Source organism: Ranitomeya variabilis, chromosome 2 (assembly GCF_051348905.1).
Source record: "Ranitomeya variabilis isolate aRanVar5 chromosome 2, aRanVar5.hap1, whole genome shotgun sequence".
Lineage (NCBI taxonomy): Eukaryota > Metazoa > Chordata > Amphibia > Anura > Dendrobatidae > Ranitomeya > Ranitomeya variabilis.
In genome coordinates, this window is record NC_135233.1 from 992,282,031 (window position 1) to 992,307,353 (window position 25,323).

Below are 25,323 nucleotides of genomic sequence, written 5' to 3' on the forward strand. Positions count from 1 at the left end.
TCAGGTGACCCTTATTTAAGGGTGAAGCCAGGACATGTACATGCATTTCTCCTAGAAAGCCTGAGAAATATGGGTCGTTTGAGCCATTGTTCAGAAGAACAGCGTACTTTGATTAAAATTTTGATGTTAAAACTTATAAAGTGCAGACAATTGGAAAGCCAAACCAGAGAGACGTGGAAGAAAATGGAACACTATCATTCGAATGGATGGAAGAATAGCCAGAATGGCAAAGGCTCAGCCAATGATCAGCTCCAAGATCAAAGATAGTTAAGGTACCGTTACACTAAGCGACGCTCCAGCGATATAGACAACGATCCGACCTAAACTAGATCGCTGGAGCGTCGCTGTTAGGTTGCTGTAGAGACGTCAAACACAGCAGCTCCAGAACGATGCAGGAGCGATCCTGTGACGTAACGGTGACTCACTTATCGTTCTCACAGGTCGTTAGCTCCATGTAAAAACATTGCTGACATCGTTGCTTTTGCTGTCAGACAAGACGATACACGCCGATCTAGCGACCAAATAAAGTTCCAGACTTCTAGCTCCGACCAGCGATATAACAGCGGGATCCAGATCGCTGCTGCGTGTCAAACTCAGCGAGATCGCTATCCAGGACGCTGCAACGTCACGGATCGTTGTTTTCGTTGGAAAGTTTAGTGTGAAGGTACCTTAACTTGTGAATAATTGCGACAGAAGACGCCTGTGTGAAGCTAATTTCTTAGCAAGAAGTCCCTGCAAAGTCACACTGTGAAAGAAAAACGTACTGAAGCTGATACAATTTGATAAAAAACACATCAACTGGCCTAAAGAGAAATGAAGAAACATTTTGTGGACTGATGAAAGTAAAATTGTTCTTTTTGGGTCCAAGAGCCACAGACCGTTTTGTCAGACGACCATGGACCAGTTTGCCTATATTAAAATACTTTAAGAGGTTATGTTACCTTACGCTCAAGAGGATATGCCCTTGTAATGGATGTTTCAACAAGACAATGACCCTGAACACACCAGTAACCTAGCAAAATGTTGGATCCAGTCCCACAAAATTGAGGTTATGTAGTGGCTAGCCCAATCTACGGATCTTAATCCAATAGAACACTTGTGGTGTGACATCAAAAATGCCATTTCTGAGGCAAAGCCTGCAAGTGCCTAAACAATTGTGAGATGTAGTCCAAGCATCCTGGGCTGGAATAACAGTTGACAGGTGCCAGAAGTTGGTTGACTCTATGCACCACAGATGTGAGGCAGGTCTAAAAAGAACTGTATTAACTTAGGCCGGTTTCAAATGTCCTGATATTTCTAGTACTGGAAAAACCAGTACCGGAGATATCAGTGTGTGTACTACGTGCAGCACACGTGTGGCAACCATGTGCCGCATCAGTACCACATGGACGGCTGCCGGGGAAGAAGCGCTACAGTAATCATTCACCAATGGTGACATCAGCAGCATTTTCCCACGGTCCTGAGGTAACCACAGTTCAGCCTGGCCTCGATGATGTCACCAGTGGTTTCAGTCCGGACGGTCGCATCTTGGCACTGTCCAGGTTGAAAACTATTTAGCCCCCAGACATGGATTACAGTGTGGGACACGACGACGGACAGGTATGGTATATTGTTGCTATTTTATTTTTATTACAGGAGATCGAGGGCTTTGGGGAATTAGGTGTTGCTATAAGTATAGTTTAATTTAGAATATTAAAGGAGTGTATTTTTTTCAAATAAAGATTTTATTCTGGCTGTGTCTGTATTTAACGTAACTATAGGATTAATAATGGAGAGGTGTCATGTAGACCCCTCTCCATTACTAAGCTGTGGGCTTGATGTCACCTGTCATTAGAGGTGGCATCAACCCGACAAATATGAATCCCCCTGACACCGCTACAGGGCAAGTTGGAAGGGCAGCTGCAGTGTTGTTTTTAGGTGGGGGGCAATATCCATGGCCCCTTACCAGCCTGAGAATAGCAGCCCCCAGCTGTGAGCTTTAGAAAGGCTAGTTGTCAAAAATGGGGGGGACCCCACGCCTTTTTTTTTTTTTGTAATTATTTAAATAATTTTAAAAAACAGCGTGGGGATCCACCATTTTTGACAACTAGCCTTACAGAAGCTGACAGCTGGAGGTTGCAGCCCCCAGCTGTGAGTTTTGTCTGGTTCAAGAAAATAGGGGGAACCCACGTCGGGGTTTTTCATTCATTTATTTAGTACGATTGCAGGTGGTGGCTGTGGAATACCCCGATCATCCGCTCCTACTGTCACTTTTATTGGTGGCAGCAGGTGTCGGATGATGGGGGCAAGAGTCCCAAAAGCCCCCACCTGCTGTCATAGTTCGGACATCATTCTCCTCTGCCGGCAGAGCAGGGGAGAATGATGAGAGCCTGCTTCAGCACCAGCCGCCGGGGAACAGGGCTTACTGTAACACTTCTTCTCCGGCGGCTGTACGTGTGATCCGTGCAGCTGCACAAAAATGGACATGTCTACGTGTGGGTCAGTTGGACACCCGGTTCATGAAAAAAAAAACAGATATGTGCACAGACCCATTCATTTGAATGGGTCTAAGTGTGTCAGTGTCTCCAGTACATGTTAAAACTGACACCACACGTACTGTAGACACTGGAGTGTGGAAGAGGCCTTAGTGATTCACAGGAATGCTAAATCCACAAAAAAGTTCATATTGTGAGTTTGTAAAGACATTGCAGATACTGTTTTTTTTTTGAAGAGCCCAATGTTCATTTTGCCGTTTCTGAGGCAAAGCCAACAAATGCCACAAAATAGTGGGATGTAGTCCAAGCATCCTGGGCTGGAATAACAGGTGCCTGAAGTGGGTTGACTCTGTGCAACAGAGATGTGAAGTAGTTCTAAAAAAGCCTAAATATTAAGTTAGTGATTCACATGAATGCTAAATCCACAAAAAAATAATACATATTGTGAGATTCTTTAGACAAATGCAGACACTGCTATTTTTTTTAGAACAGCCCAAAGTTCATTTTTTATTTTCTGTGCAGTAGTTAAAAATTATAAACATTTCTCTTCATGTTTTGAATTAGAAATCAGCATGCAATGTACCTAATGCATAGAGATAATCACAATATCTTTATACTAGATTTTAACTCATGTTTTTGAACACACTGCTATTATTTTGAACGCTACTGTATGTGAGAGCAGGATTCCTATTTATCTATCCTGACTCTATTGTGGATATTCTACATATCTTCTCTTCTGCTTTCCAAGATGGAGTTTCAGCCAGTATGTGTGTGAGATAAGAGAGGTCCCTCAGGAAGGTCTTTGTCTAATAGACTTAGAGAAAGCATAGGAAAGTAGGATAAATTATACTAAGTGAGAGGAAACACACCTAACTTTCCCGTTGGGTGTAGACAGAATCACCTTTAGCTAATGTGATATACTGTATGTATGCTAATGCCAGCACAAATTTAGAGATCCGATGAGCCAGTTATATTGTTACAATGCATGAATACAAATATCCTAAATAAGATGATGCTATGGGGTAAAAACAGAGAGATCTGCTTTGATTCTTAATGTATTAACCCCAAACGACTGCCGATACGCCTTTTAACGGCGGCCGCTAAGGGTACTTAAACCACAGCGCCGTTAATTAATGGCGCTGTGGAAAAAGTGAATAGCGCCCCCCCAGAGTCGGATTTTCTCTGGGGTCTCGGTTACTGGGGGTAGCTGAGACCCCAGAGAACATGATTCGGGGGTTTTTTACCGACCCCCGAGTTGCGATCGCCGGTAATTAACCGTTTACCGGCGATCGCAAAAAAAAACAACATTTCCCATTTAATTTCTCTGTCCTCCGATGTGATCGCACATCGGAGGACAGAGAAATGGGGTCCCCGATCGCCCCCGATGGCCCCCCGATCCCTGTCTCCCCCGGTGCTCCTCGTGGCTCCCGATGGGCGCCGCTATCTTCTTCCGGCAAAAAAATGGCGGGCGCACTGCGCCCGCCGGCCGGCACCCGGAAGATCTTTGGGGTCTCGGCTGCTGGGGGTAGCCGAGACCCCAAAGAACATGATCGGGGTCGGTTTTTACCGACCCCTGTTTTGCGATCGCTGGTAATTAACTGTTTACCGGCGACCGCAAAAAAAAAAAGTGTAATTCTGTCCTCTGATGTGATCGCACATCAGAGGACAGAGAAATAGGGGGATTCGGGGACCCTATCATACTTACCGGTGTCCCTGGGTCCTCCTGCGTCCCCTCCTGCCCGCCGGCTTCTTCCTATGGAAAGAAAATGGTGGGCGCATGCGCAGTGCGCCCGCTCTCTGCTGCCATCTGCCGGCCGGCAGGAGAGTGGGGTTGGGTCTAAAATTAGGGTTAAGGTTGGGGATAAATTTAGGGTTGGGGCTAAATTTAGGGTTAGGGTTGGGGCTAAATTTAGGGTTAGGGCTGGGGCTAAATTTAGGGTTAGGGTTGGGGCTAAAGTTAGGGCTAGGGTTGAGGCTAAAGTTAGGACTAGGGTTGAGGCTAAAGTTAGGGTTAGAGTTGGGATTAGGGTTTGGATTAGGGTTGGCATTAGGGTTAGGTTTGGGATTAGGGGTGTATTGGGATTAGGGTTAGGTTTGAGGTTAGGGTTGAGATTAGGATTAGGGGTGTGTTGGATTTAGGGTTATGGTTGTTTTGGGGTTAGAGTTGCGATTATCCTTACGGTTGTGATTAGGATTATGGATCGGGTTGGCATTAGGGTTAGGCCTCTTTCACACTTCAGTCTTTTGGCGTCAGTCTGAAACCGCCATTTTCGTCAAATAGCGGATCCGCCATTTTTTTTTTGGCTGATCCGCTATTTTCCCATAGACATGCATTAGCGACGGATTGTGGCAGATGGTCGTCCATTCCATGCGACGGATCCGTCGAAATTTGGCGGATGTCATCTAGACATTGACGGCCATTGTAACGCTTTTTGTCTGCGACAAAATGGCGGTTCGCGACCGACGGATCCGTCGTTACCGTCATTTCAGCAGATCCGTCGCCCCAATCAGCTTTTTCAATTGCGCATGCTCCAAAAAGTAGATACTTTTCCCAGACAACCCCCAAGTAACGGATCCGTCAAAAAAACGGATCCGTTAGAACCGTTTTCTCAACAATTGTGACGGATCCGTTGATCCGTCACTATGTCGGAGCTGACTGACGCCAAACAACTGAAGTGTGAAAGAAGCCTTAGGGGTGTGTGTTGGGGTTAGGGTTGGAGTTAGATTTGGGGGGTTTCCACTGTTTAGGTACATCAGGGGGTCTCTAAACGCCACAGCCAATTTTGCGCTCAAAAAGTCAAATGGTGCTCCCTCCCTTCCGAGCTCTGCCGTGCACCCAAACAGTGGTTTACCCCCACAGATGGGGCATCAGCATACTTGGGATAAAGTGGACAACAACTTTTGGGGTCCAATTTCTCCTGTTACCCTTGTGAAAATAAAAACTTGGGGGCTAAAAAATCTTTTTTGTGGGAAAAAAAAAAAATTTATTTTCACAACTCTGCATTATAAAAGTCTGTGAAGCACTTGGGCATTCAAAGTTCTCACCACACATCTAGATAAGTTCTTTGGGGGGTCTAGTTTCCAAAATGGGGTCACTTGTTGGGGGTTTCTACTGTTTAGGTACATCGGGGGCTCTGCAAATGCAACATAACGCCCGCAGACCATTCTATCAAAGTCTGCATTCCAAAACAGCACTCCTTCCCTTCCGAGCTCTGCTGTGCACCCAAACAGTGGTCCCCCCCCCCACACATGGGGTATCGGTGTACTCAGGACAAATTGGACAACAACTATTGGGGTCCAATTTCTCTTGTACCCTTGTGAAAATAAAAACTTGGGGACTAAAAAATCTTTTTTGTGGAAAAAAAAATATATTTTTTATTTTCACGACTTTGCATTATAAAAGTCTGTGAAGCAGTTGGGCATTAAAAGTTCTCACCACACATCTAGATAAGTTCCTTGGGGGGTCTAGTTTCCAAAATGGGGTCACTTGTGGGGGGTTTCTACTGTTTAGGTACATCAAGGGCTCTGCAAACACAACATAACACCCGCAGACCATTCTATCAAAGTCTGCATTCCAAAACGGCGCTCCTTCCCTTCCGAGCTCTTCCATGCGCCCAAACAGTGGTTTACCCCAACATATGGGGTATAAGCCTACTCAGCATAAATTGCACAATAAATTTTGGGGTCCAATTTCTCCTGTTACCCTTGAGAAAATAAAAAATTGCAGGCTAAAAAATCATTTTTGAGGAAAAAAAAAAAGGATTTTTTATTTTCACGGCTCTACTTTATAAATTTCTGTGAAGCACATGGGGGTTTAAAATGCTAACCACACATCTAGATAAGTTCCTTAAGTGGTCTAGTTTCCAAAATGGGGTCACTTGTGGGGGGTTTCTACTGTTTAGGCACATCAGGGGCTCTCCAAACGCGACATGGTGTCCGATCTCAATTCCAGCCAATTCTACATTGAAAAAGTAAAACGGAACTCCTCTTCCAAGCTCTGCGGTGCGCCCAAACAGTGGTTTACCCCCACATATGGGGTATCGACGTACTCAGGAGAAATTGCACAACAACTTTTGTGGTCTAATTTCACCTGTTACCCTTGTCAAAATAAAAATTTGGGGGCAAAAAGATCAATTTTGTATAAAAAATGCGATTTTTTTTTTTTTTTTTTTTTTTTTTTTTTTTTTTTTCCATGGCTCTACGTTATAAACTTCTGAGAAGCACCTGGGGGTTTAAAGTGCTCACCACATATCTAGATAAGTTCCTTAAGGGGTCTAGTTTCCAAAATGGTGTCACTTGTGGAGGGTTTCCACTGTTTAGGCACCTCAGGGGCTCTCTAAACGTGACATGGCATCCGATCTCAATTTCAGCCAATTCTGCATTGAAAAAGTCAAACGGCGCTCCTTCTCTTCCAAGCTCTGCGGTGCGCCCAAACAGTGGTTTACCCCCACATATGGGGTATCGGCGTATTCAGGAGAAATTGCACAACATTATTTATGGTTAAATTTCGGTTTTTACACTTGTGAAAATAAAAAAAATGGTTCTGAAATAAAATGTTTGCAAAAAAAAGTTAAATGTTCATTTTTGCCTTCCACATTGTTTCAGTTCATGTGAAGCACGTAAAGGGTTAATAAACTTCTTGAATGTGGTTTTGAGCACCTTGAGGGGTGCAGTTTTTAGAATGGTGTCACACTTGGTTATTTTCTATCATATAGACCCCTCAAAATGACTTCAAATGTGATGTGGTCCCTAAAAAAAAAAAAAATGGTCTTGTAAAAATGAGAAATTGCTGGTCAACTTTTAACCCTTATAACTCCCTAAGAAATAAAATTTGTTTCCAAAATTGTGCTGATGTAAAGTAGACATGTGGGAAATGTTATTTATTAACTATTTTTTGTGACATATCTCTCTGATTTAAGGGCATAAAAATACAAAGTTTGAAAATTGCAAAATTTTAAATTTTTTTGCCATATTTCCATTTTTTTCATAAATAATCGCAAGTAATATCGAAGAAATGTTACCACTAACATGAAGTACAATATGTCACGAAAAAACAATCTCAGAAACAGCAGGATCCGTTGAAGCGTTCCAGAGTTATAACCTCATAAAGTGACAGTGGTCAGAATTGTAAAAATTGGCCTGGTCATTAAGTACCAAATTGGCTGTCACTAAGGGGTTAAAGTGGCTCTTCCATGCACGTATTTGAATTTTGCAATTTAATTTGGAACAGATAGTGTGTCTCAAAGTCCAACATTATGTGGCGATGACATATGGAATATGATGACTGCAACATATTAAGGGGATAAAAACTTTGATGGGAGTGCGTCTTTAACCCATTAAGCCCCGAGGGTGGTTTGCACGTTAATGACCAGGCCGATTTTTACAATTCTGACCACTGTCCCTTTATGAGGTTATAACTCTGGAACGCTTCAACGGATCATGGCGATTCTGACATTGTTTTCTCGTGACGTATTGTACTTCATGATAGTGGTAAAATTTCTTCGATATAACTTGCATTTATTTGTGAAAAAAATGGAAATTTGGTGTAAATTTTGAAAATTTTGCAATTTTCCAACTTTGAATTTTTATGCCCTTAAAACACAGAGATATGTCACACAAAATACTTAATAGGTAACATTTCCCACATGTCTACTTTATATTTATATCAGCACAATTTTGGAACCAAAAGTTATAAGGGTTAAAAGTTGACCAGCAATTTCTCATTTTTACAAGACCATTTTTTTTTAGGGACCACATCTCATTTGAAGTCATTTTGAGGGGTCTATATGATGGAAAATACCCAAGTGTGACACCATTCTAAAAACTGCACCCCTCAAAGTGCTCAAAACCACATTCAAGAAGTTTATTAACCCTTCAGGTGTTTCACAGGAATTTTTGGAATGTTTAAATAAAAATGAACATTTAACTTTTTTTCACACAATTTATTTCAGCTCCAATTTGTTTTATTTTACCAAGGGTACCAGGAGAAAATGGACCCCAAAAGTTGTTGTACAATTTGTTCTGATTACGCTGATACCCCATATGTGGGGGTAAACCACTGTTTAGGCGCATAGCAGAGCTCGGAAGGGAAGGAGCGCCGTTTGACTTTTCAATGCAAAATTGACTGGAATTGAGATGGGACACCATGTCGCGTTTGGAGAGCCCCTGATGAGCCTAAACATTGAAACCCCCCCACAAGTGACACCATTTTGGAAAGTAGACCCCTTAAGGAACTTATCTAGATGTGTGGTGAGCACTTTGACACAACAAGTGCTTCATAGAAGTTTATAATGCAGAGCCGTAAAAATAAAAAATCATATTTTTTCACAAAAATGATCTTTTCGCCCCCGATTTTTTATTTTGCCAAGGGTAAGAGAAGAAATTGGACCCCAAAAGTTGTTGTGCAATTTGTTCTGAGTACGCTGATACCCGATATGTGGGGGTAAACGACTGTTTGGGAACATGGCAGAGCTCGGAAGGGAAGGAGCGCCGTTTGACTTTTCAATGCAAAATTGACTGGAATTGAGATGGGACACCATGTCGCGTTTGGAGAGCCCCTGATGTGCCTAAACATTAAAACCTCCCACAAGTGACACCATTTTGGAAAGTAGACCTCCCAAGGAACTTATCTAGATGTGTTGTGAGAACTTTGAACCCCCAAGTGTTTCTCTACAGTTTATAACGCAGAGCCGTGAGAATAAAAAAAAAAAAATTTTCCACAAAAATTATTTTTTAGCCCCCACAAATTTTTATTTTCCCAAGGGTAACAAAAGTTGGACCCCAAAAGTTGTCCAATTTGTCCCAAGTACGCTGATACCCCATATGTTGGGGTAAACCCCTGTTTGGGCGCACAGGAGAGCTCGGAAGGGAAGGAGCACTGTTTTACTTTTTCAACGCAGAATTGGCTGGAATTGAGATCGGGCGCCATGTCGCGTTTGGAGAGCCCCTGATGTGCCTAAACAGTGGAAACTCCCCAATTCTAATTGAAACCCTAATCCAAACACACTCCTAACCCTAATCCCAACGATAACCCTAACGACACCCCTAACCCTGACACACCCCTAACTCTAATCCCAATCCCAACCGTAAATGTAATCCTAACCCTAACTTTAGCCCCAACCCTAACCCTAACTTTAGCCCCAATCCTAGCCCCAACCCTAGCCCTAACCCTAGCCCTAGCCATAGCCCTAACCCTAGCCCTAATCCTAATGGGAAAATGGAAATAAATACGTTTTTTTAATTTTATTATTTTTCCATAACTAAGGGGGTGATGAAGGGGGGTTTGATTTTACTTTTATAGCATTTTTTTATAGCGGATTTTTATGATTGGCAGCTGTCACACACTAAAAGACTCTTTTTATACCAAAAAAGTTTTTGCGTCTCTACATTTTGAGACCTATAATTTTTCCATATTTTGGTCCAAAGTCATGTGAGGTCTTGTTTTTTGCGGGACGAGTTTACGTTTTTATTGGTAACATTTTCGGGCACGTGACATTTTTTGATTGCTTTTCATTCCGATTTTTGTGAGGCAGAATGACCAAAAACCAGCTACTCAATAACTATTGTAGAAAAAATAATTATTTTGGCATCGCTTTATTCTGAAAACTATAACTTTTTTATTTTTTTTGCTGATGACGCTGTATGGTGGCTCGTTTTTTGCGGGACAAGATGATGTTTTCAGCGGTACCATGGTTATTTATATCTGTCTTTTTGATCACGTGTTATTCCACTTTTTGTTCGGCGGTATGATAATGCGTTGTTTTTTGCCTCGTGTTTTTTTTTTTACGGTGTTCACTGAAGGGGTTAACTAGTGGGACAGTTGTATAGGTTGGGTCGTTACGGACGCGGCGATACTAAATATGTGTACTTTTATTGTTTTTTTTAATTATTATTTAGATAAAGAAATGTATTTATGGGAGTAATTTTTTTTAAATTTATTTATTTTTTTACACATGTGGAAATTTTTTTTTTTACTTTGTCCCGGGGGGGACATCACAGATTCCTGATCTGACAGTTTGCACAGCACTCTGTCAGATCAGCGATCTGACTTACAGCGCTCCTGGCTTACCAGCGCCTACACTGAGCAGGTGCTGGAAAGCCACCTCCCTGCAGGACCCGGATTCAGCCCCGCTGCCATTTTGGATCCGGGGACTGCAGGGAGAGGAGGTAAGAGACGCTCGGAGCAACGTGATCACATCGCGTTGCTCCGAGGGTCTCGGAAGCACGCAGGGAGCTCCCTCCCTGCGCGATGCTTCCCTATACCGCCGGAACACTGCGATCATGTTTGGTCGCAGTGTGCCAGGGGTTAATGTGCCGGGGGTGGTCCGTGACCGCTCCTGGCACATAGTGCCGGATGTCAGCTGTCACCTGGCCGCGATCGGCCACGCTCCCCCTGTGAACGTGGCCGATCGCGTATGACGTACTATCCCGTCGGTGGGAATTAAGGCCCGCCCCACCTCGACGGGATAGTACGTCATATGGGATTAAGGGGTTAAGGCTATGTGCACACGTAGCAGATTTTTCACGTTTTTTTCGCTATAAAAACGCTATAAAACCGCGAAAAAAATGCTCACATTAAGCATCCTGTTTAATAGAATGCAATCCGCATTTTTTGTGCACAAGCGTTGTTTTCCTGAGTGGAATCGCATTCCAGAAAAAAACGCAGCATGTTCATTAAATTTGCAGAATCGCGGGGATTCCGCACACCTAGGAATGCATTGATCTGCTTACTTCCCGCATGGGGCTATGCCCACCATGCGGGAAGTAAGCAGATCATGTGCGGTTGGTACCCAGGGTGGAGGAGAGGAGACTCTCCTCCACGGACTGGGCACTATATAATTGTTAAAAAAAAAAAAAGTCTTCCCGCCTCTCAGCGGTGCACACGGCCACTTCCGTTCCCAGGGATGCTGTGTGTGAAGGACCTGCGATGATGTCACGGTCACGTGACCGCGACGTCATTGAAGGTCCTACACACCGCATCTATAGGAACAGAAGCCGCTGAGGAGATCGGCTGTCTGCGGAAGGTGAGAATAACCATTTTTTTAAAATATTTTTTTCATTATTTTTAACATTCTATCTTTTACTATTGATGCTGCATCAATAGTAAAAAGTTGGTCACACTTGTCAAACACTATGTTTGACAAGTGTGACCAACCTGTCAGTTTTCCAAGCGATGCTACAGATCACTTGGAAAACGCTAGCATTCTGCAAGCTAATTATGCTTGCAAAACGCTAGTTTTTAGCGGGAATATACATGCCAATTCCGCATGCGATATACCCACGGCAGGAGTTGCAGAATTGCCGCGGAAATTTCCGCAGAAATTCTGCAACGTGTGCACTTAGCCTAAAAGAAGATTATTCAAATAAATTACTTGATAAGGCCCTGGAAAGAGCACAGATAAAACGCAAACATAACCTCTTAAGAAAAAAAGAAACATGAAGAGAATACAGCTCTGGCAAAAACTAAGAGACCACTGCAAAATGTTCAGTCTGTCTGATTTTTCTCTTTATGGGTATATTTTTGAGTAAAATGTACATTTTTCTTTTATTCTATAATCTTCTGACAACATGTTTCCGAATTTCCAAGCAATAAATTTTGTATTTTTTTTCTGAAAAGGAGACGTGGTCAAAATTAGAAAAAAAAAAAACCAGTGCTTTCAGACCTCAAATAATGCAAAGAAAACAAGTTCATCATTATTTAGAAACAATAATACTAATATTTTAACTCAGGAAGAGTTCAGAAATCAATATTTTGTGGAATAACCATGATTATTTAATCACAGCTTTCATGCCTCTTGGCATGCTTTCCACCAGTCTTACACACTGCTTCTGGTGTAAAAATGTAAGCAATTCTTCTTGTTTGATGGCTTATGACTATCCATCATCCTCTTGATTACATTCCAGAGGTTTTCAATGGGGTTCAGGTCTGGAGATTGGGCTGCCAATGCAGGGTTTTGATGTGGTGGTCTCTTAATTTTTGCCAGAGCTGTATGTTTTCTCTTTTGTCTATAGTCCTATGGCCTCTCAAATAAGGATTGGTTCATATTGCGTTAGGGCAATCCGTTTAATGGATGCGCTAAAAATAAGCCCAAAATTTGTCTTTTTGTGATATATTTTTTTTGTGTTAACATATGCTTTAACGCATGTAGCTGTGTTAGATCATTTATGGTGTCCGTTCCGGAAGTATCCGTTTGAATGCATTCAGACACTATCAATACGGTTAGTTCAATTTTGGGGGGGCTGTAAAAATGTCAGCGTTGTATGTGGGTGGACACATTCTCCATTTTGGAAGCATTGAGTGTACTTCAGCAAGCCCTCATGAACGCAATCCAACGCACGGCTAAAATTTGTACAAATTGGTTGAATTGCATCTGCCTGCGTTTGCAATAGAGTTCTATGGCAGAACAAACACTTCTGCTCACTGTGCGTTTGCTGTACCAAACTCGAAAAAGTGGCAGTCCGCGTTGAAAGAAGCATCACAAACTAATGGACCATTGCAAACGCATGCCGATTTTGACATGCATTAAGATCCGTTCCACTCCTGGAAGTCTATGGGTGCGTTAATATGTCCGTTATATTGCATTAGTGCTGCTTACAAACGGATCCGTTAAAAGGATTGTCCTTACGCAATGTGAACCTACCCTTAAAGGTAATCTACTAAAAAATTGGCACATCATAGAAAAAGATCCAGTGATAGGAGATGGGGCAAAATAAAGCCCAACAGTAACATATATAGTGGCATGTAAAAGTTTGGACACCCCTGCACAAAATCACTGTTATTGTAAACACTTAAGCAAATTGAAGTTGAAGATGCAATGATCTCTAAAAGGACTATAGTTAAAGATGACACATTTCCTTTGTTAAAAAAAATTTCCTTTGTGACAAAAAAAAAAATATATAGTCGGTGTCACCATAAAATTCAGTGTCAGAAGTATGCAAAAGAACATCTATACAAACCTGATGCATTTTGGAAACAAGTCCTGTGGATGAGGTAAAAATAGTACTCTTTGGCCACAATGATCAAAGGTATATGTGGAGAAAAAAGGGTATAGAATTTCAGGAAAAGAACATCTCGCCAACCATTAAGCATGAGGGTGGATCAATCATGCTTTGGGGTTGTGTTGTAACCAATGGCACAGGGAACATTTCACGGGTAGAGGGAAGAATGGATTCAATTAAATTTCAACAACTTCTTCATGCAAACATGACATTTGTAAAAACACTGAAGTTGAAAAGAGGATGGCTTCTGCAAATGGATAAAGATCCTAAACATGCGTCAAAAACCCACAATAGACTACATCAAAAGGTGCTAGCTGAAAGTTTTACAATGGCCCTCACGGTCCCCTGAACTGAACATCATTGATATTTTGAGGTCTAGCCACAGATTTTCAGAGGATGCAAGACGACCCAGGCATCTAACAGAACTGGAAGAATTTTCCAAGAAAGAATGGATGAAAATTCTGGTTACAAAAAAATTTACATGCTGTGATACTTTGAAAAGTGGGTGCTATGAGGTACTAACCATGCAGTATGATATAGACCTGCAGTGAATAAGCACAATTTTGTCATATTTTTTAGGTTTTGCATTTAAGGTATTCATTGCATGGTGAAAGTGATTCTCCAGGTCAGTGTGATTACAGTGATACCAAACTATCGCGTACACATTTCTCAGCAGGTGACATGGAGTGCAACTAAAAGGGTTAATTTATCCCCTCTTAGGGTATGTTTCCACGTTACGGATGGGCGGCGGTATCGCCGCAGCGGCGAAGCCGCCCGACGCTAAGCCCCGCCCCCTTAATGGGACGCGATCATGCCGGATGTGTTAACTCTTCACATCCGGGATGATCGCTCTCTCCCATAGGGCCCTGTGATATGCCTTGCGGGGACGCTGCGTCCCCGCAAGGTGTACGGACATGCTGCGATCTGAAAAGACGCGCAGCATGTCTGTAGTCGCAGGGCCGCCGCGTGCGGGTTTCCACGCATAGTGGAGACGGGATTTCATCAAATCCCCTCCACTATGCTGGAACATCTGGACGCTGCTTGTTTGACGCTGCAGCGCTGCGCAGCGTCAAACAAACAGCGTTTCCTGACCGTGGAAACATACCCTAACTCAATCTGGCACTCAATCTTCTTTAAACTGCACGTTGAACACCGTCTAAACAACCCGCAAACAGACGAGGAGACGAGTCCCCGACATATACACTACTGTCCGACAGCCAAAAGGCCACACTCTTCTCTGAAAGGCTGTGGATTTTTTAGAGCATATAAGGACCAAACTTTTTAAAGTTATCAGCTTTAATATAAAAAAGTGTCTACAAGAAAAGGTATAAAAAAAAAAAAAGACACACAGATGTGCAAAACAGTTATAAAATTAAAATGGAAAAAAACAAATACTTAAATATTTCCATCTATTTTTCTGTTTCCTTGAGGAGAAATGTATTGTGGATCACACCCAGCTGAAGCTGATCCCCAAAAATAGAACACCTTTCCATTGTGCCCGGCCCTGGGCTCAAGTTTCCAGGATGACCTAGACTGTAATATTAAGATCTCAGGTCTTTAACTGGACCATAGGCTAATTCTGCGAGAGCTTTGTATATACCTTGCCACTTCCAACCACTGTCCTCCCTATGGTAAAGTAGGACTGTCCAGCCTGGTCACAAAGCACCATCTGCCCAAACTTCAAAGCTGTGGAGGCCGAGGTGTCAGACTAACACCCTGCATGGTCTCAGGGAGACCCCACTTGGGTTCGGAGTCCCTGTAAGGCTACGTTCACATTTGCGGTCGGCGCCGCAGCGTCGCCGCATGCGTCATGCTCCCCTATATTTAACATGGGGGCGCATGGACATGCGTTGCACTTGCGTTTTGCGCCGCATGCGTCCCTGCGGCGCCCGCGTCCGGGCGCAGAGGACGCAGCAAGTTGCATTTTTGCTGCGTCCAAAATCAATGAAAAAAAGGACGCATGCGGCGCAAAACGCAGCGTTGTGCATGCGTTTTTGTTTGCGTTGTGCGTTGCGGCGCCGACGCTGCGGCGCACCGCAAATGTGAACATAGCTTAATATGAATAAATAGAAGTTATACCCTTTGTGAAGTGTCAGTCATAAGGATAACCTATATATACCAATGTTATTTCCCTGTATCATTTCCGTTTCATAGATTTTTTTTATTTGTAAGAACAAAAAGTTTGTTTCTAACTCCTGTTAAATATTTATTGTTCCGTCCATGGAGCTGCTCAGGATGTTTTGGTGAGTCCCAAGGTATATACTCAATGTGTGATCACAAGGAGAACACAAATGATCCTCCGATATATTGCCTTCTTATAATCACAGCAAGGCAGGCAAATTCTGATTACCCAATGTAAGGGTCTAATTATACTGAAAGATTATCGAGTGATCCTACGACCGCTCATTTCCCAATGATCTTACAGTCTAAGGCCGGCGTTACACTAGCGAGTTTTACGGACGTATGAGAGGTACAGAAAATACAGATTGCATACGGTACAATGATTCTCTATGTCCCAGCTCCTATCTGCCGTATTTTACTGATCCGTATTATATGGTCTTGTACGGCCGTAGAAAATCGCAGCATGCTGCGTTTGTCACCGTATTGCGCAAAAAAATCACCAATGAAAGTCTATGGGGGCGAGAAAAATACGGATTACACACGGACCATGCATGTGACTTGCGAGAAATACGCACCGGTGTTCTCTAGAAAAGTCGGCAATTCAGTGTGGTGTACAGTAAAATCACACTGACAGAATAGAAGAGAATAGGTAGAATAAATGTCTACACATAGAATAGGTATATATATATATATATATATATTTATATTTCATACAGCGCTAGATATCATAGAAGCCGGTAATTCAATTGCCGGCTTTTGCTCTCTCCTTCCCAAACCAGACATGATCTGAGACATGGTGTACATACAGTAAACCATCTCATATCCCTTTTTTTTTTTTTTTTTTTGCATATTCCAAACTACTAATGTTAGTAGGGTGTATGTGCAAAATTTGGGCACTGTAGCTGCTAAAATAAAGGGTTAAATCGCGGAAAAAATTGGCGTGGGCTCCCGCACAATTTTCTCCGCCAGAGTGGTAAAGCCAGTGACTGAGGGCAGATATTAATAGCCTAGAGAGGGTCCATGGTTATTGCCCCCCCTGGCTAAAAACATCTGCCCCCAGCCACCCCAGAAAAGGCACATCTGGAAGATGCGCCTATTCTGGCACTTGGCCTCTCTTCCCACTCCCGTGTAGCGGTGGGATATGGGGTAATGAAGGGTTAATGTCACCTTGCTATTGTAAGGTGACATTAAGCCAGATTAATAATGGAGAGGCGTCAATTATGACACCTATCCATTATTAATCCAATAGTACGAAATGGCTAATAAAACACACGCACATTATTTAAAAGTATTTTAATGAAATAAAGACACAGGGTGTTTTAATATTTTATTATACTCGTAATCCACCTGAAGACCCTCGTTCTGTAAAAAAGGAAAAATAAAAAAACAATATCCCATACCTTCCGTCGTTCTGGTCACGTCCCACGATGTAAATCCATCTGAAGGGGTTAAATCATTTTACACCCAGGAGCTCTGCTAAAGCAGTCGCTCCTGTGTGTAAAACCCCGAGGAATGAATGGAGTGCAAGGGAATGTCCTGTAGTTACCTTGAGTCGCGGTGATGCGCCCCTTGCTGGATGTCCTCATATGAACTCGAACGTGGGAAATTTTCCCAGGCTTGAGTTCATATGAGTTCATCCAGCAGAGGGTGCATCACTGCGACTCAAGGTAACTACAGGACATTTCCCTGCACTCCATTCATTCCCCGGGGTTTTACAGACAGGAGCGACTGCTTTAGCAGAGCTCCTGGGTGTAAAATGATTTAACCCCTTCAGATGGATTTACATTGTGGGACGTGACCAGAATGACGGAAGGTATGGGATATTGTTGTCTTTTTTTATTTTTCCTTTTTTACAGAACGAGGGTCTTCAGGTGGATTAAGAGTCTAATAAAATATTACAACACCCTGTGTCTTTATTTCATTAAAGTACTTTGTAATAATGTGTGTGTGTGTTTTATTAACCATTTCGTACTATTGGATTAATAATGGATAGGTGTCATGATTGACGCCTCTCCATTATTAATCTGGCTTAATGTCACCTTACAATAGCAAGGTGACATTAACCCTTCATTACCCCATATCCCACCGCTACATGGGAGTGGGAAGAGAGTGGCCAAGTGCCAGAATAGGCGCATCTTCCAGATGTGCCTTTTCTGGGGTGGCTGGGGGCAGATGTTTGTAGCCAGGGGGGGCCAATAACCATGGACCCTCTCTAGGCTATTAATATCCGCCCTCAGTCACTGGCTTTACCACTCTGGTGGAGAAAATTGCGCGGGAGCCCGCGCCAATTTTTTCCGCGATTAACCCTTTAATTTAATAGCTAGAGGGCCCAAATTTTGCACATACACACTACTAACATTAGTAGTGTGGAATATGCAAAAAAAAAAAAGGGATATGAGATGGTTTACTGTATGTAAACCATGTCTCATATCATGTCTGGTTTGGGAAGGAGAGAGCAAAAGCCGGCAATTGAATTACCGGCTTCTATGATAGCTAGCGCTGTCTGAAATATAAATATATATATATATATGTCTCAATGAGATAGATAGATAGATATAGATAGATATAAATATATATATATATATATATATATATATAGATAGATAGATAGATAGATAGATAGATAGATAGATAGATATAGATATATTTATATTGTATATGTTTTAACAAACATTTGAGCCCATAAATCCATTAGATGTCGGTTTTGCAAACCTGCGAGAAAATATTGCAGTACGGATGCCATACGGATTACATACAGAGGATGACATGCGCAAAATACGCTGCCACACCCTGCCTATGGATGACCTACGGACCACTATTTTGGAAACATTTCTGCGTATTACGGCCGTAAAAAACGGATCGTATTTTCATACGCTGAGTGTGACGCCGGCCTAAGGCGTCATTTTGATCTCTGTTTTTCATGTACACGTTCTATCTGTGGTTTTCATGGATAGAAAACGTACCAGATACGGTCTCTAGAGCTATTCACATGTGTGTGGTTTTTTGCATACTGTTAGTCCCCCAAAAAAGGATGGAAAAATATCTGTTTTTCATCAGCATCTCAGACCAAATGTATTAATTTGTTTTTTACCAGTTTTTTTTTTATTTATTGTGCATTTCAATATTGAAATATCTATTTTTTTTCTTTTTTAATCCCTTCTAACTGGGTCTGGTACATTAGCCCTAGTGAGAAGAGAAAAGTTTAGCAGATCAGTATTAGTCTCCTATGACCCAGCAGCTTCTACTCCATTACTATTCGCAGAAATAACATGATCTGGTACCGGAGGTGAGTACAGGTTGTTTTTATTTTACATTGGGTAATACAGTAATAGAGACCTGGTTGTCGGAATGTTGTAACATAACAAAAACACAAAAAAATTAACTCTGGGTGTCTTAGAGAAAAATTGTAAAATCCAAAAAGACATCTCCGGAGAGGGGACATATCACTCTCACATTGAACATATGGGATTAATTATGACTGGTGAATAGTGTTGAGCGATACCTTCCGATATCCAAAAGTATCGGTATCTGATTGATCGGCCGATATCCAAAAAATATCGGATATCGCCGATACCGATGCCCGATACCAATGCAAGTCAATGGGACAGAAATATCAGAATGTAAATAAGCCCTTTCTGTGCTTCTACATCCTGTTCCGGAGGGGGGAAGAGTGTGGGCGATGCGTGGGCGGACACTGTGCGTGTCTGTGTGTGCGGGCGGGGTCTGTGCGGGCCTCCCGGGGCTCTGTATGTGCTGCCGGTGGTCTGTGTGGGCCTCCCAGGGCTCTGTATGGGCTCCCAATGGTCTGTGCAGGCCTCCTGGGGCTCTGTATGGGCACCCGGTGTTCTGTGCGGACCTCCCGGGGCTCTGTATGGGCTCCCGGTGGTCTGTGCGGGCGTTCCGGGGCTCTATGGGCTGCCGGGGCTCTGTGCGGTGTGCAGGCATCGTCAGATGGGACTACAAGTCCCATCGGACGATGCCTGCTACAGTGACAGTGATTAATAATGGGACAGTAGTAGTCCCATCATCTGGCTAATGTGTTGAATGTAAAAAAAAATACTACATACATGCTACATACATGCTACATACATACTACATACATACTACATGCATGCTACATACTACATACATACTATATACACACTACATGCTACATATATGCTACATACATACTACATGCTACATACATACTACATACATGCTACATACATACTACATACATGCTACATACATACAGCATACTACATACATTACATACATACATACTACATACAATACATTCATACATTACATACAATACATACATACAGACATGCAGTACATTAAACATAGATTACATACTCACCATTACTTGTCACGTTGTTCCCCGAAACCAGTGTCATCTGTAAAAAAAGATTAAAATAACAAACAACCAATATACTCCCTGTCCGCAGAAATCCACGAGTGTCCCACGACGATCTCCCGTGGAGAACGGCAGCATCAGCTGGTGCGACCGCTCTCCAGGGGCTCCAGGGACACAATGACGGGAGGAAGGTATCCTTCCGCACTGTATTTCTCCGCCGCTGTAAAAAAAAATAGTCCCTAGTTTCACTTTTGGCATTGCTGTGTGAGAAATTTTCCCAGGCAGCAATTGCCATAAAGTAAGACTTTGAACTCAGGTAACCTCAGTGATGCACTGCAGGAGCCATTGTCTCCTGTCAGTGTGTCACTGAGGGTCCTATAGAGCAGTGACATCACCCAATGTCACTGTTCCATAGGGGAGATCGTCGTGGGACCCTCGTTATTAATTGGACTACGGCGGACAGGTAGTATATGGTTTATTATTTTACGTTTTTTGCAGGCGCTGAAGTATGGTAAGTATGGTGAAATGAAGAATATTAAAATACTTTTTTCCTAATGTGTGTGTTTTATTAACCCTTTATTACTATTGGATTAATAACGGAGAGGCGTCTTATTGACGCCTCTCCATTATTAACCCGGCTTAATGTCACCTTACAATAGCAAGGTGACATTAACCCCTTATTACCCCATATCCCATCGCTACACGGGAGTGGGAAGAGAGGGGCTAAGTGCCGGAATTGGCACTTACAGATGCGCCATTTCCGGGGCGGCTGCGGACTGGTATTTGTAGCCGGGGGGGGCCAATATCCATGGCCCCTCTCTAGGCTATGAATATCAGCCCGCAGCTGTCTGCGTAGCCTTTCTGGCTATAAAATATAGGGGGACCCCACGTCATTTTTTTGGGGGGTCCCCCTATTTTAATAGCCAGTAAAGGCTACGCAGACAGCTGCGGGCTGATATTCATAGCAGGCTACAAATATTGGCCCCCGGCTGTCAGCTTTCCCCCTCTGGCGCAGAAAATTGCACGGGAGCCCACGCCGTTTTTTCCGTTTTTTTTTTAAATTAAACACTAAGGCCTCTTTCACCCTTGCGTTGGTACGGGTCCGTCGCTATGCGTCGGGCCGACGCACCGAAACACGCTGTGACATTTGTGCATGACGTGGGCAGCGGATGCAGTGTTTCAACGCATTCGCTGCCCATTCTGAAGTCCGGGGAGGATGGGGCGGAGTTTCGGCCGCGCATGCGCGGTAGAAAATGGCGGACGCGACGGACAAAAAAAGTTCACTTGAACGTTTTTTTCGTGCCGACGGTCCACCAAAACACGACGGATCCATTGCACGACGGATGCGATGTGTGACCATCCATCGTGATCCGTCGCTAATACAAGTCTATGGGTAAAAAACGCATCCTGCGAGCACATTTGCAGGATCCATTTTTCCCGCCGGATCCGTTTTTTCTTATAGAGTTGTATTAGCGCCGGAATGCGCCTGATGGCCACACGTTTCATCCGTTTTTTGCCGGATTCATCAAAAAAGCTGTTTCCGCTGGACGGAAAACACATACAGAGGAACTTTTTTTCTGTCCGGCGAAAAAACGCACAGCGACGGATCCAGCAAAAAACATATGAAACTGAGTTGTGACATGATGAATCCGGCCTCCGAATCCGTTTTTTAATGCATGTTTCCATTCAAATCATGCACATTTTCCATTTATTTTATTTCAAAAACAGCACCAAAAACAGCATCATAAACAGCATCAAAAACCGCACCAAAAACAGCATCATAAACAGCATCAAAAACCGAGCCAAAAACTGCATCAAAAACCGCATCAAAACTGCACCAGTTTTTGGTGCTGTTTTTGGTGCGGTTTTTGATGCTGTTTTTGATGCAGTTGGTGCTTTTTTGATGCAGGTTTTTGGTGCGGTTTTTGATGCAGTTTTTGGTGCAGTTTTGATGCAGGTTTTGATGCGGCTTTTAGAAAATAAATAAACGGAAAATGTGCATGATTTGAATGGAAACATACATGAAAAAATGGATTCGGAGGCCGGATTCATTATTTCACATCTCAGTTTCATACGTTTTTTGACGGATCCGTCGCTGTGCGTGCTTTTTGGACAGAAAAAACATTCCTCTGTATGTGTTATCAGGCAGAAACAGCTTTTTTGACAGATCCGGCAAAAAATGGATGAAACGTGTGGCCATCAGGCGCAATCCGGCCTAATACAACGAGAAAAAATGGATCCAGCAGTAAAAAACGGATCCGGCAGAAAAAATGGATCCTGCAAATGTGCTCGCAGGATGCGTTTTTTACCCATAGACTTGTATTAGCCCATAGACGTTGCGTCCGTTGTGCAATGGAACCGTCGTGTTTTGTCTGACCGTCGGCACGAAAAAACGTTCAAGTGAACTTTTTTTGTCCTTCGCGTCCGCCATTTTCTACCGCGCATGCGCGGCTGAAACTCCGCCCCATCCTCTCCGGACTTCAGAATGGGCAGTGGATGCGTTGAAACACTGCATCCGCTGCCCATGACGTGCACAAATTTCACAACGTGCGTCGGTACGTCGGCCCGACGCATAGCGACGGACCCGTACCGATGCAAGGGTGAAAGAGGCCTTAATGAGCGTTTAATTTAAAAAAAAAAAAAAAAAACGTTGTGAGCTCCCGCGCAATTTTCTGCGCCAGAGGGGGAAAGCCGACAGCCGGGGGCCAAAATTTGTAGCCTGCTATGAATATCAGCCCGCAGCTGTCTGCGTAGCCTTTACTGGCTATTAAAATAGGGGGACTCCAAAACAAAATGATGTGGGGTCCCCCTATATTTTATAGCCAGAAAGGCTACGCAGACAGCTGTGGGCTGATATTCATAGCCTAGAGAGGGGCCATGGATATTGGCCCTCCCGGCTACAAATACCAGTCCGCAGCCGCCCCAATTCCGGCACTTAGCCCCTCTCTTCCCACTTCCGTGTAGCGGTGGGATATGGGGTAATAAGGGGTTAATGTCACCTTGCTATTGTAAGGTGACATTAAGCCAGGTTAATAACGGAGAGGCGTCAATAAGACGCCTATCCATTATTAATCCAATAGTAATAAAGGGTTAATAAAACACACACACTAGGAAAAAAGTATTTTAATATTCTTCATTTCACCATACTTACCATACTTCAGCGCCTGTAAAAAAACATAAAATAATAAACCGTATACTACCTGCCCGCCGTAGTTTAATTAATAACGAGTGTCCCACGATGATCTCCCCTATATAACAGTGACATCGGGTGATGTCACTGCTCTATAGGACCCTCAGTGACACACTGACAGGAGACACACTGCAGGAGCCATTATCACTGAGGTTACCTGAGTTCAAAGTCTTACTCTATGGCAATTGCTGCCTGGGAAAATTTCTCACACAGCAATGGCATAAAGTGAGACTAGGGACTTATTTTACAGCGGCGGAGGAATACAGTGCGGAAGGATACCTTCCTCCCATCATAGTGTTCCTGGAGCCCCTGGAGAGCGGTCGCACCAGCTGATGCTGCCGTTCTCCACGGGAGATCGTCGTGGGACACTCGTGGATTTCTGCGGACAGGGAGTATATTGGTTGTTATTTTAATCTTTTTTTTACAGATGACACTGGCTTCGGGGAACAAAGTGACAAGTAATGGTGAGTATGTAATCTATGTTATATGTACTTTATGTGTATATGTATGTATTGTATGTAATGTATGAATGTAATGTATGTAGCATGTATGTAGTATGTATGTATGTAGCATGCATGTAGCATGCATGTAGCATGTATGTAGCATGTACAGTTATATGAAAAAGTTTGGGCACCCCTATTAATCTTAAGCTTAATGTTTTATAAAAATTGTTTTTTTTGCAACAGCTATTTCAGTTTCATATATCTAATAACTTTTGGACACAGTAATGTTTCTGCCTTGAAATGAGGTTTATTGTACTAACAGAAAATGTGCAATCTGCATTCAAACAAAATTTGACAGGTGCATAAGTATGGGCACCTCACCAGAAAAGTGACATTAATATTTAGTAGATCCTCCTTTTGCAAAAATAACAGCCTCTAGTCGCTTCCTGTAGCTTTTAATGAGTTCCTGGATCCTGGATGAAGGTATTTTTGACCATTCCTCTTTACAAAACAATTCCAGTTCAGTTAAGTTTGATGGTCGCCGAGCATGGACAGCACTCTTCAAATGATCCCACAGATGTTCAATGATATTCAGGTCTGGGGACTGGGATGGCCATTCCAGAACAGTGTAATTGTTCCTCTGCATGAATGCCTGAGTAGATTTGGAGCGGTGTTTTGGATCATTGTCTTGCTGAAAGATCCATCCCCTGCCTAACTTCAACTTTGTAACTGATTCATGAACATTATTGTCAAGAATCTGCTGATACTGAGAGGAATCCATGCGTCCCTCAACTTTAACAAGATTCCCGATGCCGGCATTGGCCACACAGCCCCAAAGCATGATGGAACCTCCACCAAATTTTACTGTGGGTAGCAAGTGTTTTTCTTGGAATGCTGTGTTTTTTGCCGCCATGCATAACGCCTTTTTGTATGACCAAACAACTCAATCTTGGTTTTATCAGTCCACAGGACCTTCTTCCAAAAAGAAATTGCCTTCTCCAAATGTGCTTTTGCATACCTCAGCTGACTCTGTGGCGTGCTTGCAGAAATGGCTTCTTTCGCATCACTCTCCCATACAGCTTCTCCTTGTGCAAAGTGCGTTGTATAGTTGACCGATGCACAGTGACACCATCTGCAGCAAGTTGATGCTGCAGCTCTCTGGAGGTGGTCTGAGGATTGTCCTTGACTGATCTCACCATTCTTCTACTCTGCCTTTCTGATGTTTTTCTTGGCCTGCCACTTCTGGCCTTAACAAGAACTGTACCTGTGTTCTTCCATTTCCTTACTATGTTCCTCACAGTGGAAATTGACAGGTTAAATCTCTGAGACAGCTTTTTCTGTATCCTTCCCCTGAACAACTATGTTTAATAATCTTTGTTTTCAGATCATTTGACAGTTGTTTGAGGAGCCCATGATGCCACTCTTCAGAGGAGATTCAAACAGGAGAACAATTTGCAAGTGGCCACTTTAAGTAGCTTTTCTCATGATTGCATACACCTGGCTATGAAGTTCAAAGCTCAATGAGGTTACAAAACCAAAAAAAGTGCTTTAGTAAGTCAGTAAAAAGTAGGTAGGAGTTTTTAAAACAAGAAAATGATAAGGGTGCCCACACTTATGTACCTGTCAAATTTTGTTTGAATGCAGATTGCACATTGTCTGTTAGTACAATAAACCTCATTTCAAGGCAGAAACATTACTGTGTCCAACAGTTATTAGATATATGAAACTGAAATAGCTGTTGCAAAAAAAAAAACA